The sequence below is a fragment of the Quercus suber genome, unplaced genomic scaffold, assembly GCF_002906115.3.
Source record: "Quercus suber isolate HL8 unplaced genomic scaffold, Cork oak 2.0 scaffold_8, whole genome shotgun sequence".
Lineage (NCBI taxonomy): Eukaryota > Viridiplantae > Streptophyta > Magnoliopsida > Fagales > Fagaceae > Quercus > Quercus suber.
This window is the reverse complement of record NW_027069474.1, coordinates 1,658,970-1,669,501: the sequence shown is the minus strand read 5'-3', so window position 1 is coordinate 1,669,501 and position 10,532 is coordinate 1,658,970. Positions and strand designations below refer to the sequence as shown.

General features: G+C 35.6%; 2 long non-coding RNA genes across 3 annotated transcripts; one reads left to right on the top strand and one right to left on the bottom strand.

Annotated features, from left to right (window-relative positions):
- Nucleotides 1-1,239: 1,239 nt before the first annotated feature.
- On the top strand, nt 1,240-3,771 carry LOC112039272 (uncharacterized). The gene is made up of 3 exons (XR_002885972.2): nt 1,240-1,420; nt 2,065-2,159; nt 3,500-3,771. It is a non-coding gene; the product is annotated as an uncharacterized LOC112039272 (long non-coding RNA).
- Nucleotides 3,772-4,483: 712 nt separating this feature from the next.
- Nucleotides 4,484-5,914, bottom strand: LOC112039275 (uncharacterized). 2 transcript variants are annotated; one of them, XR_010629801.1, is made up of 2 exons: nt 5,376-5,914; nt 4,484-4,819 (listed from the first exon to the last, which is right to left on the bottom strand). It is a non-coding gene; the product is annotated as an uncharacterized LOC112039275 (long non-coding RNA). The 2 variants fall into 2 exon arrangements; XR_010629802.1 differs by having other exon boundaries at nt 5,545-5,914.
- Nucleotides 5,915-10,532: the final 4,618 nt, after the last annotated feature.

The following is a 10,532-nucleotide window of genomic DNA, read 5'->3' as shown; positions in this document are numbered from 1 at the left end:
TTTATTACACTTTTTTTTTTAAGAAATAATAGGTGCACATAATTTTTACAAATATTTTACAACAAATTCTAAGTATTAAGTTGTTACTTGTTGTTATTGTTAAATTAAAATAGTAATCTCAATGTCAAATTTAAATTGTGATAGCCAAAGAAAATATTGTAAAAATATTGTGTACATAGCACATTATATTTTTCTTTAAATTTTGGCATTCACTTTTTTTTCCTACTATTTTCGGTAATACCATTGCCGAAATTACTTTTTTTTTTTCTCGGGCACCCCTTATTCCACTTCTCACACTCACACTTACGGGCAGCGTATAAAAAATGGGCAGATGAATTTCGGCAACACTGTTGCCGAAATTCAAAATTACTGTTTGAATTTTCTCTTTCCTAATTCTCTCTCCTACTTTTGTTGAATTTCGGCAACACTGTTGCCGAAATTCAACCTCTCTCCTCATTTTGCCAAATAACTTCAAACAGTACCTATAACGCAAATATGTTTTGATTTGGCAATATTTAGCCAAAAGACTCAAAAGTTAACAGTACATTAACAAAAGACTTCATTTGGAGGGCATAAAAGGAAATTTTGGTAACCTCCTTTGGTCTCCATGAATAGCCTTGCAAATATGTTTGGAATACTTGCAACTTGCAAGCCTTTGAGAGCACATGACAGGTACGCAATGCCATAAATTGACTTACGCGAAAGATCTCATTGAGTTATTGAATAAAAGCTCATACCATATACAATTCTTTTTATCTTTTTTTTTTTTTTTTTTTTGGGACAATTTGATAGTTACAACGGAGGGATTTAAACTCTGAACATCTTTGTTAAAAACTCCTAGTACCAATTAATCTACTGGCTATTTCTTTATCACAATTGATACTTTTTTTTTTTTTGGGGAACTATCTAATTAGCAGACCCAAAAGCTATCTTTCATCTCTCATAATAGTATCAAACTAAACTAAGCTAGCTTAATCATACCTTATTCAATGTAAGATCATATCTTTTCAATCTCCCATGAAACCCACTTCTCCATACTATAAGCTTCAAAAAAGCCATTGGCCAAGAATCAGTTACGCTGTGACAAGCTAACAGAAGGTGGGTTATTGTGAAACCAGATCCGAATCCTCTCCATTTCTCTTTGAAATGGAGAGTGTCCAGTTAAGGGCTGAGATTTAATTAAAATTAATCTATGGTCTGAAATATGCCACGTCATTTAAAAGACCCTAACCTAACATATCACGGAGAGCCATGTGGAAACAAACGTTAGTTTCATTGTGTTCTTTCTTTTGACTCTTGGCTCTCTCACTCATCTCAGTTTCTTTCTCACTCTCAACAAAGTCCAGCCATGGCCGACCTCTCCTTGCACGCACATCACCTCCATTGACAGATCTTATGGCCGAATCACCCCGAATATCTAGTAAGGAAGTTTTGATATGAGCTTTCTAAACCCCCCCCAAAAAAAAAAAAAAAAATCTGAGTAGTTCAAAATTTGATATCTGATATGTGGTTTTGTTCTTTCTTTTCTTGTTTTTTTTTTGTCAAAGAGCATCCTTATGTTTCATTTAGAGCACTAAAGATTATCCCTTACTTTGATTGAATTTTTTTCCTTTCCTTGCTATGATCTGTGGTAACTGTAGTAGGTGTATATGAGCTTCTCTCATCTTGGTTTCTCTCTCTCTTTTTACCCTTGGATCTCATTTTATTTTAGTTTTGATCAGTTTGATGACTGTATTTTCTTGCTGAGTGTAAAGCTTGATGATTTTTCTTGAATTTGAAATTTGGGGTTTATGGGTCTCTAGGTTTTGGCATTAACTAAGAGTAAGTTCTGATTTTAGTTTATTGAGAAAATCATAAAATCTTTTTTTCATTTAAGTTATATATTTATATAATAATAATATGTTGAATAAACTGTATATAAATTTTTTTTTAACTTTGAAGTTTCAAAATATAAAATCTATGCAAACTATCTAAGGGAAAACATGACTGATAATGAGTTTTCATGGTTATCGCAATTTGAAATGATAATTGCAATTTGAAATGAGTTTTCATGGTTATCGCTAGATGAGTGAGAGCTACCAGTCATTGTTTAAGCCAATAATAGGTAAGCTGCACCAAGTGCCCAGTTCCAAGAGCGCCCACCTGATACACTTCTCGAGGTTTGTTTTTGCATCTCTTATTATCATTATATTGCCATGGTATATGTTGTCCTCGTTTTTCTCTGCCTAACATTTTCCAGTAAGTTCTATTATGAGCACTAAACTGATAAATCCTTGTTCATTTATGCGACATTCTTAAAAATAAATAAATAAATAAATCTTAGTCTCTCTCTCTCTCTCTCTCTCTCTCTCTGAAATAGTGATTAAAAAAAAGGAAGGAATGAAAAATGAAAACCACTTTATAGAGCTTAAATCTCAGAATTAATAATTATGTAACTCTCTATGTTCTTCCAACTGTGTATTCTACCATTGTGGATGTTAGATCAGAATAAGTGTAATTATTCAAGTTTTCTGTCTTTTATGATGATGTATTATGATTCTAAACTGTGGATGTTGGATTTGCAATTTATTATTTGTGGAGTGATACATTTAGCTTAATCTGAAGGCTTTGGTGTTAATGAGGAAAGGAGTAGAAATTAGTTGAAAATATGTGTGTGGAAAATGGTACAGAGTGCTTTGAAACTTGTGTTTAATGTTTGGTGCAGGAAATTTTGCTGCATAATTGAGAAATTCTTATTTGTTAGCACAAATATACAAAGATATGGAAGTCCCAAAATATCCTTATGGTAGGAACCAAAACACTATTTGATTGACTTGACCCATCTAGAATGTACTTCATTATGGCTACTCATTTCAAAATATTTTTGTTCCTTTTTGTTTGTTGCTTAGAGTGCTTACTTTGTGCCACTCTCATTTTATGGCTTAGCATGCAATGGGAAGGAATTTGGATGTTAATTCTTTTTTCTTTTTTTTTAAATTTCAACAATCACGTGCATTGGATGCTGCTATATTAAAGCCTGCTATAGTCATACTTGGCTAATCCAACCTTAGGAGAAGTAAAGAGTATGTAAATATGTGGAATGTTAGTGTTATGCATGTGCACACTAGATTAGTGTGAGTTTCTAGAAAAGTAAAGCAGAACACTTAACTGTTATTCATGTACTCTTTTGGGTGTGAGTTAGCACTATGCAGTCTTGTTTCAAACCCCATTTTCCTTCCCAATCTCATGTTTTTTGTCATTCTTTTTGTCGCCATTATTTTGGTCTGGTATTAGATTGCTTATAATACTCTGATGTCATTGCCCAAATTCCAATATATAGGTGGAATTTGTCTAAGTTAAAGATTAAAAAATTTTTTGTCTTCAGGATGATGAAGATCAAGATGGTGGAGATGATAGATGGGATCCTGAATTCCTAATTTTGACATATTGATAAGTTGTGAGGCATATTGATATTTTTTTTATCTAACATGCGTTCTTTCTTATTTTCTCCTTTCTGTAGGGCATCATTTTGGTATAATTGTTGGAGAGTCAAGCCATTAGAAATTGTCTGAATCTGCAAAATCTTCTCAAAAAGTAGATCTTCAAGGATGCAAGACTTTCTTCTTCTTTTTCTTGCCCAATTTTCTATGAGAATCATGTATTATATTGGTGAAAGTTGTTTATTGTCAACAATCAGGTTGTTATGGTTTCAATAGAACTCTTGTTATCATGGATTCATGGTCTTGTGATCAAAATGTTCATTTTAATAAACTTTTGTTCATTTTTGGATCACTCACTGTACAAGTAGATTTTCAATGAAGATTCTTAAATTCAAAATTTCCTTTGTACTAGTGTAAAATTTGAATGAGTTTGTTAGCAAAAAATTTGATATTTAATCAAACAGATAATGTCATTGATTTTATTTCATAGCTTATGTGACTTACCCCTGATACAATGTGACAAACTTCAATTTTCAAAATTCTTATTAAGCTATGAAGCATAATCCTGTTTCAATTTGTTCAAACTTCAAACTAAAATCACAAGGTGACAAAGTTCACCACTCAACCCAGCACATTGCTCTTCAATCATCTCGTGCTTAACATACTGCTAAAATCCATATTAATCATGGTAGTGGTAAGACTTGAATAAGTAATCTTTCAATATAATCTAATGTTGGAAAAAATCGTCCACTACAAGAATTAATGTACAAATACATGGTCTCTCTCTCTTTTTCCCTCTTAAATGATCAAATGAGCTAGTATTTGTAACTCAGCAGGAATTATTATACGTATTTGATTTGAAGATTGCTCTCTTTGTTGAAAATGTGAACCTTGAATGGTTTCATGTTGAATTTCTTTTGCAACTCTTGTATAAGTGATAAGAGGTACTTATCTTATGTATTTAACAAGCAAGATTTCTGGTAGTAACTTCTGTTGTTTCCATTCATAAATCGGATTTGGAGGATTTTTCTTTTTATGGTCATCTTACGCTTCAAAACAAACTATGAACCTGAAATGTATCTTAATTCCATATATTCAAATGTACAAAGTATACTCGAAACACTAGTACACCATTACCAAACCAATTGGTATATAAACAACCTTTAGAGCATTTGTTCACAACTTGTGTCAAAGATTACAAAACATGATTCTAAATTAGAAAAACAATATCCTAAGCTAGGAAAATGGCTTGACTATGTGCACCATCCTATACACTCCACTTAAGACTAATTTCACAGATATTTAGCTCAACTGGTAGAGTAGAGTTCAACTGCAAATAGGCAGTCATGCAACAAGATGGATCTAATCAATACCAAGAGGATTCCTCAAATAATCAATTCCTGCAAACACAAAACAAAACCATGAAAAGAGATGATACTTGTAAGCGTTATTATTTGACAAGTGAATCAAGTGATACAAACTGTATTAGTAAACCGTTTATATACAAGTATCATACTTTTTTCTTTTCTTTTTTTGGATAAGTATATATAAGTAGCATACATATACTCCCTCTAAATAATTTTAAACTAAAAACTTCCTTTAGAAACAGAAGCAGCAGCAAGTTAAACTCAGCTGTATTACTCAATCACAAAGATTTCTGCTATTTATCAATATTTCACAACAATTTCAAAATTTTAACTGTAAAGTAAAAACAACAAAAGCATAAACTACAACAAGCATTAAGCAAATGAATTCACTATCATTTGAGTTCATACAAAGCAATCAAATCAAAATTCACAATAAACCCATATCCAAAACACCTTTTTTTTTTCTCACAGCTCAAACCCCCAAATTTCCATTTCCAACAAAACACTACATCACAACAATAACAAAGTTTCAAAAATAGCCAAAGCCCAGAACCCTAATCAGCAAAAAGTTCCAAAATTTGAATCAAACCACTACATCACAAGCTTCCCGAAGCCGATCAGTACAAACCACCACCACCACCACCCAGATACACAACACAACAATAACAAGCAGAACAACAAAGCTCGCAAATCCGAGTATAATCGGAGCCTGGAAGAGGGTCAAAAAAATCAGAGAGTTGTTAATAAAGGGGATTTACCAGAAACTGATTCAAAATCTTTCTCAGATTCTCAAGAAAAAAACACCCATCCTCCCCTCCCCCCCCCCCACCCCCCCCCCCTTTGATTCGATTGGGTTCGGTGAGAGAGAGAAACCGAAGAGAGAGAGAGAGAGAGATAAAGGTGGATGGCTGAAATACAGAGAGGAGAGGGATAGAGAGTTAGAGAAGAAAACCTAGATATTCGGGGTGATTTCGGTCATAAGATCTATCAATGGAGGTGATGTGCGTGCAAGGAGAGGTCGGCCATGGCTGGACTTTGTTGAGAGTGAGAAAGAAACTGAGATGAGTGAGAAAGCCAAGAGTCAAAAGAAAGAACACGGTGAAACTAACGTTTGTTTCCTCATGGCTCTCCGTGAAATGTTTGGTTAGGGTCTTTTAAATGACGTGGCATATTTCAAACCATAGATTAATTTTAATTAAATCTCAACCCTTAACTGGACACTCTCCATTTCAAAGAGAAATGGAGAGGATCCGGATCCTGTGAAACCCACTCTTCAAGCATTCACATCGGGATGTAAAAAAATATTTATTTTACACCATCAAAACCTACTTTATCTATTTTACCATCCCATTTTATAACTCATCCGTCATCCTAATTTCTATTTTTAGATATAACTCATTAAAATAATATAAATTACACCATCAAATAATTTATAAAAAATAAAAATAAAAAATAAAAACTCACATCTCTCTCTTCCCTTTCTTCCTCAATTAAACCCACACAGCTAGCAATCACCACCAAATCTAGCAATCCCACCACTGCCAGCAACCACTTGCCACCAAAAACTCAGCCCAACTGCCAAAAGCCATCCATCACCACCACCATTGAAACACCACCTGATTGGAAAAACAAAAACCACCACCGAACAACCCAACTAAACCAACCACCGAACCACAATCAACCATCACCATCACCAATGCCACCAAACCCACCACCCATAACCACTGCACAACACACAAAACCACACCCACCACGACCCACGCCACCACCCCATGACCCACCGGCAACCCATAACCCGTAAAACCCAAAATATGATCTTGAAACCCAAAACCCACAAAACCTGAAACCCATTAACGCCTCCACCATTGAAAATGCCAATCTAAAGCCACCCACCCAAAGTCAATCTATAGCCAACCAAAGTCTTGAGCGAGAGAAAGAAGCAAGAGTCAACGTATGAGGAAGTGATGAGAGAGAGTAAAAGAAAGAGAGAAGAGAAAAGGAAGAAGAGAGAGAGTTTGATTGGTTTTTATGAGAAGAGAAAGAGTGGTTAAAATAATTATTTTTATGTTTATAACCCATGAACAATAGGTTGTATATACACAAACTTACTGTTCATAGTTGCTAAAAAATTTTAGCAACACACACCCGAGTAAAGCTCAATTTTTTCAGCGAGTGGGTTGCTAAAATAGCAATTTAGGGGGTTTACACCTCCCAATGCTAATGCTCCTACAAGCCAACCTTAGATTACTTTAATGTCAAATTTATTTGCCAAAAAAGGAGTCACAACATACAAAAGATTTTTTTTTTTTTTTAAAGGAAAATGAGAAGAGGAGAAGGGGGAGCAATAGAAAAATTTTAAGGTTCCCCCACAACAAAAAACATCCTATATGTTCGTTTTACTTCCGAAATCCCAATACCTATTTTCCTAATTCAGATATTCCTAAAGTGGTTTTCCTATATTTAGCAACACAATACAAGTGTCCTTTCTCTCTCCCCTCTCCTACCAACCTCTACCATCTTCTTTATCTTACTTAATATCTCACATGAAGCAATTTCACTTTATTTATTTCAGTCTTAAAGAAATTTCACATGATGAAACAATTTCACATTTATTATCATTCTTGTATTTTTGGGTTTATGCATCACTAATCTAGCATAATGAAAAAGCAAATACGATCACTCACTGTTAAGAGTCTTTTAGTTCAACTGGTTGGTACTTCTTAGTATGCTCATGATATTCACAATTAAAATCTTTCCTCTCTATTGTAATTATCAAATTATAAAAAAATATAAATATTTAAAAAAATATTAAAAAAAAAAAAAAAGCTTGCCAACCTAAATTTCAACTCTAAAAATCATTACAAATTTACAATTATGTTCAATATTTACTTGGGCATTGCCGAATATATCAATTTGATCTCACTAAATATATTTATATGTTTCATAGCCTAAACTACACACATGAGAATTTCTCACTATTTATTTTATTCCCAGGAGGAAACACAATGGGAGCAACTAACATACGATTAATCAGCATGAGGATTGGACTCGACTACGCCAAAGAACCCAAATCTAACCACTAACTTATCAAAAATGCAATGCGTATTACAATAACAAAAAACACACTAATAAGCAATTACCAATCCCAATTTGAAAATTATTTTAGCAATATGTTTACCTCTTTAGATGGAGATTTCACCAATAACAGCTGTAAGGATATGAAAATCTGGCGGCCCAAACTTACTTAGAATGGTGAAATTTGTGCTATCCAGTTAGGCCCAAACCAATAAATATTTGTAAACAGAGTGGAGTAAAACAAGTTGGGCTTAGCCCAAGGATTCAGACGGGGAGAAAATGAACGAAATTCAAAGATTAAGTATGTAAATGGTTCTTTACAATCTCGCTCGAGGACAATGTTCTTGTATAAGGATGTACACACTTCTCTCTCTCTCTCTCTCCCTCTATCACTATTCTTGTTCTAATCTCTTTTCCTTGATTTTTTCTGGCCCCTTCTCATCTAGGATTTCTCTTTCTTTATATACTCCTAAACTTATTGCATCCTAGCTCTCCATCTACAATCCTCCAAATTCTCCTTAGGACACTTGTCCCTTTAAACTTCTGTTGAAGGTGGTAGAAGGAGCTGTTTAGCTGTGAATTCCACTGTTCAGGTCACTTACTCATCAATGCAGCTGATAAAACTGTTGCCAATCATTTAATGAGAAGGCAATATGTAAGCTTTCACTGGAAACTTCCTTCACCTACTTTAACTTTCTCTCTGAACACCATCCTCAACATTCGGACTTCCAAGAGGTATTTTGTCTCTTCTCCTCCTATCCTCGGGCCAATCCCCTGTTCAGGCTTAAAATGCTTGTATTGTGATAGTCACAACTTGTTTTATCCTTCCTTGATCCTCAGGTCCCCACAACAACTATTGATGATGTTGAAATCATCAGTAGTTGGGTTCATCCAGAGGAACCAATATGAGCTTGTCCAAGTTCCTGCAAAGTTAATAAAGAAAAAGGAAAATCCTCTCAAGTGGTCACCAGTGTGGTGCCAGCCACTGAGTCTCTAATGGTAAAGTTAGTTAATGGAACTCAGGAAATAAAGAGAATTTTGTAATGAAAGTGAAAGCAATTAGTGTGTATGTACCTTGTCTTGGATTTGGTAGGCCCTATAAATAGGCTCTTCTTATTAGCCGTTGTCCTTCTTAAATGGTGGCTTTAAGGCTAATCTGGTAACTTCCCAAGCTTACTTAATTCAGCCTTAATGGGGGTTCCAACATTCTTCTTACTGATATGTAACCGTCGGGGCATTGAATAACTTTCATGGCACTCCATACTCGTCCAGGTTGGCTCTTCTGGGCGGGGGTAATAACCTGGTCTATCAGTTGCCCCCCTATTCTGAGATCATCCTTGAGTGTGATGATGATCTTAAGAATACGAAAGGTCATTTGTTTAGATGTGACCCTTGAGATTTTTTTTTTTTTTTTTTTGGTCTGCATTTAATGCGGAGTGGCGGCATCGTACATGTCGTGCCATGTGGCGTACTCTGATTGGTGGATAGTAGTGTTTTGTTCGAGGGACTTTTGGGTTTCCCGCCGATTTTCGGTTTTCCAAGTCTAGTTTTTTAAACCGCTTAGCTATTCTTCTTCTTCTTTGCTTTCTCTCTCTCTCTCTCTCTCTCTCACCATTGTTGCTTTGTATTTTTCTCCTCTGAGCTTTTTGAACTTCATCAGCTTTTTCTTTCTAAGCTTGGTTTTTGAGGTAAGGTTTCTCTTCCTTTTCTTTTTTACTTTTATAGCAAAATTTATCTACCGTTCCTTTTCCTTTTGGGTTCCATGGTTGAAAGTTCCAAGGTTAGGCAACTCTATCCCTCTATTTCGTTTCTCTTTTCCCATTTAGGAGCATCTCTAGGTTCCTTTAGCACTCGTTACCCCCCAGTTAAGGGTTTCGTGTCTGGGGGTAGCTGTTTAGGTTTTGCGTTGGTTGATATGTACCCTCTGCTACATTAGTCTCTAAATTGGTTTGAGGAAATAGTGGGTGAGAGGGAGGTAGTGTCTAAAGTAAGGTCCATGAGCTTGAAACGGGGTTGTAATCTAGCGATGACCTCATCAAGGCAGAGGTAGATACGGCTGCCTTTGGCCCTTCATTGCCTGGACGAAGGAAGATTAGGTCTTTTCATACCCTCAGGGAGAAGTGCGCTTTAGATGTTGACACCCTCTTTAGGTTTAGGGACAAGTTCCAATTCCCTATGGAAGTTAGGATTCATCTTCCCCAAGAAGGGGAAAAGGCATTTCATATCTCGCCTGGGGAAGTGTGCTTCTACAAGGCTTTTTTCCAGTGTGGCCTTAGGTTCCCTGTCCACCCATTCATCATGGAACTCCTAAACCACTCCAGTATTGCTCCTGGGCAACTTATGCCAAACTCATGGAGGATAGTGATTAGTTGTACGGAGATATGGATGGTCGTCACTAAAAGAGCACGATCAGGTTGGACGAGTTCATTCACCTGTACCGTTTGAAGGATTCCAAGGAGTATGGGTACTACGAGCTTGTACCCTGGGTCAAGAAGGCGAGGATCGTCACGGATCTTTCTTCGTCCTTCCAATATTGGAAATCTAGGTACCTTTTTATGTCTGGGGATAAATGGGAGACTCTCTCTGATTACTTCTGGGGTGAAGTTCCTAGGTTACTTCATTGTTAGAGGGCCTCGAGTCTAGGTGCACTGTCCTTCTGATTATTTCTCGT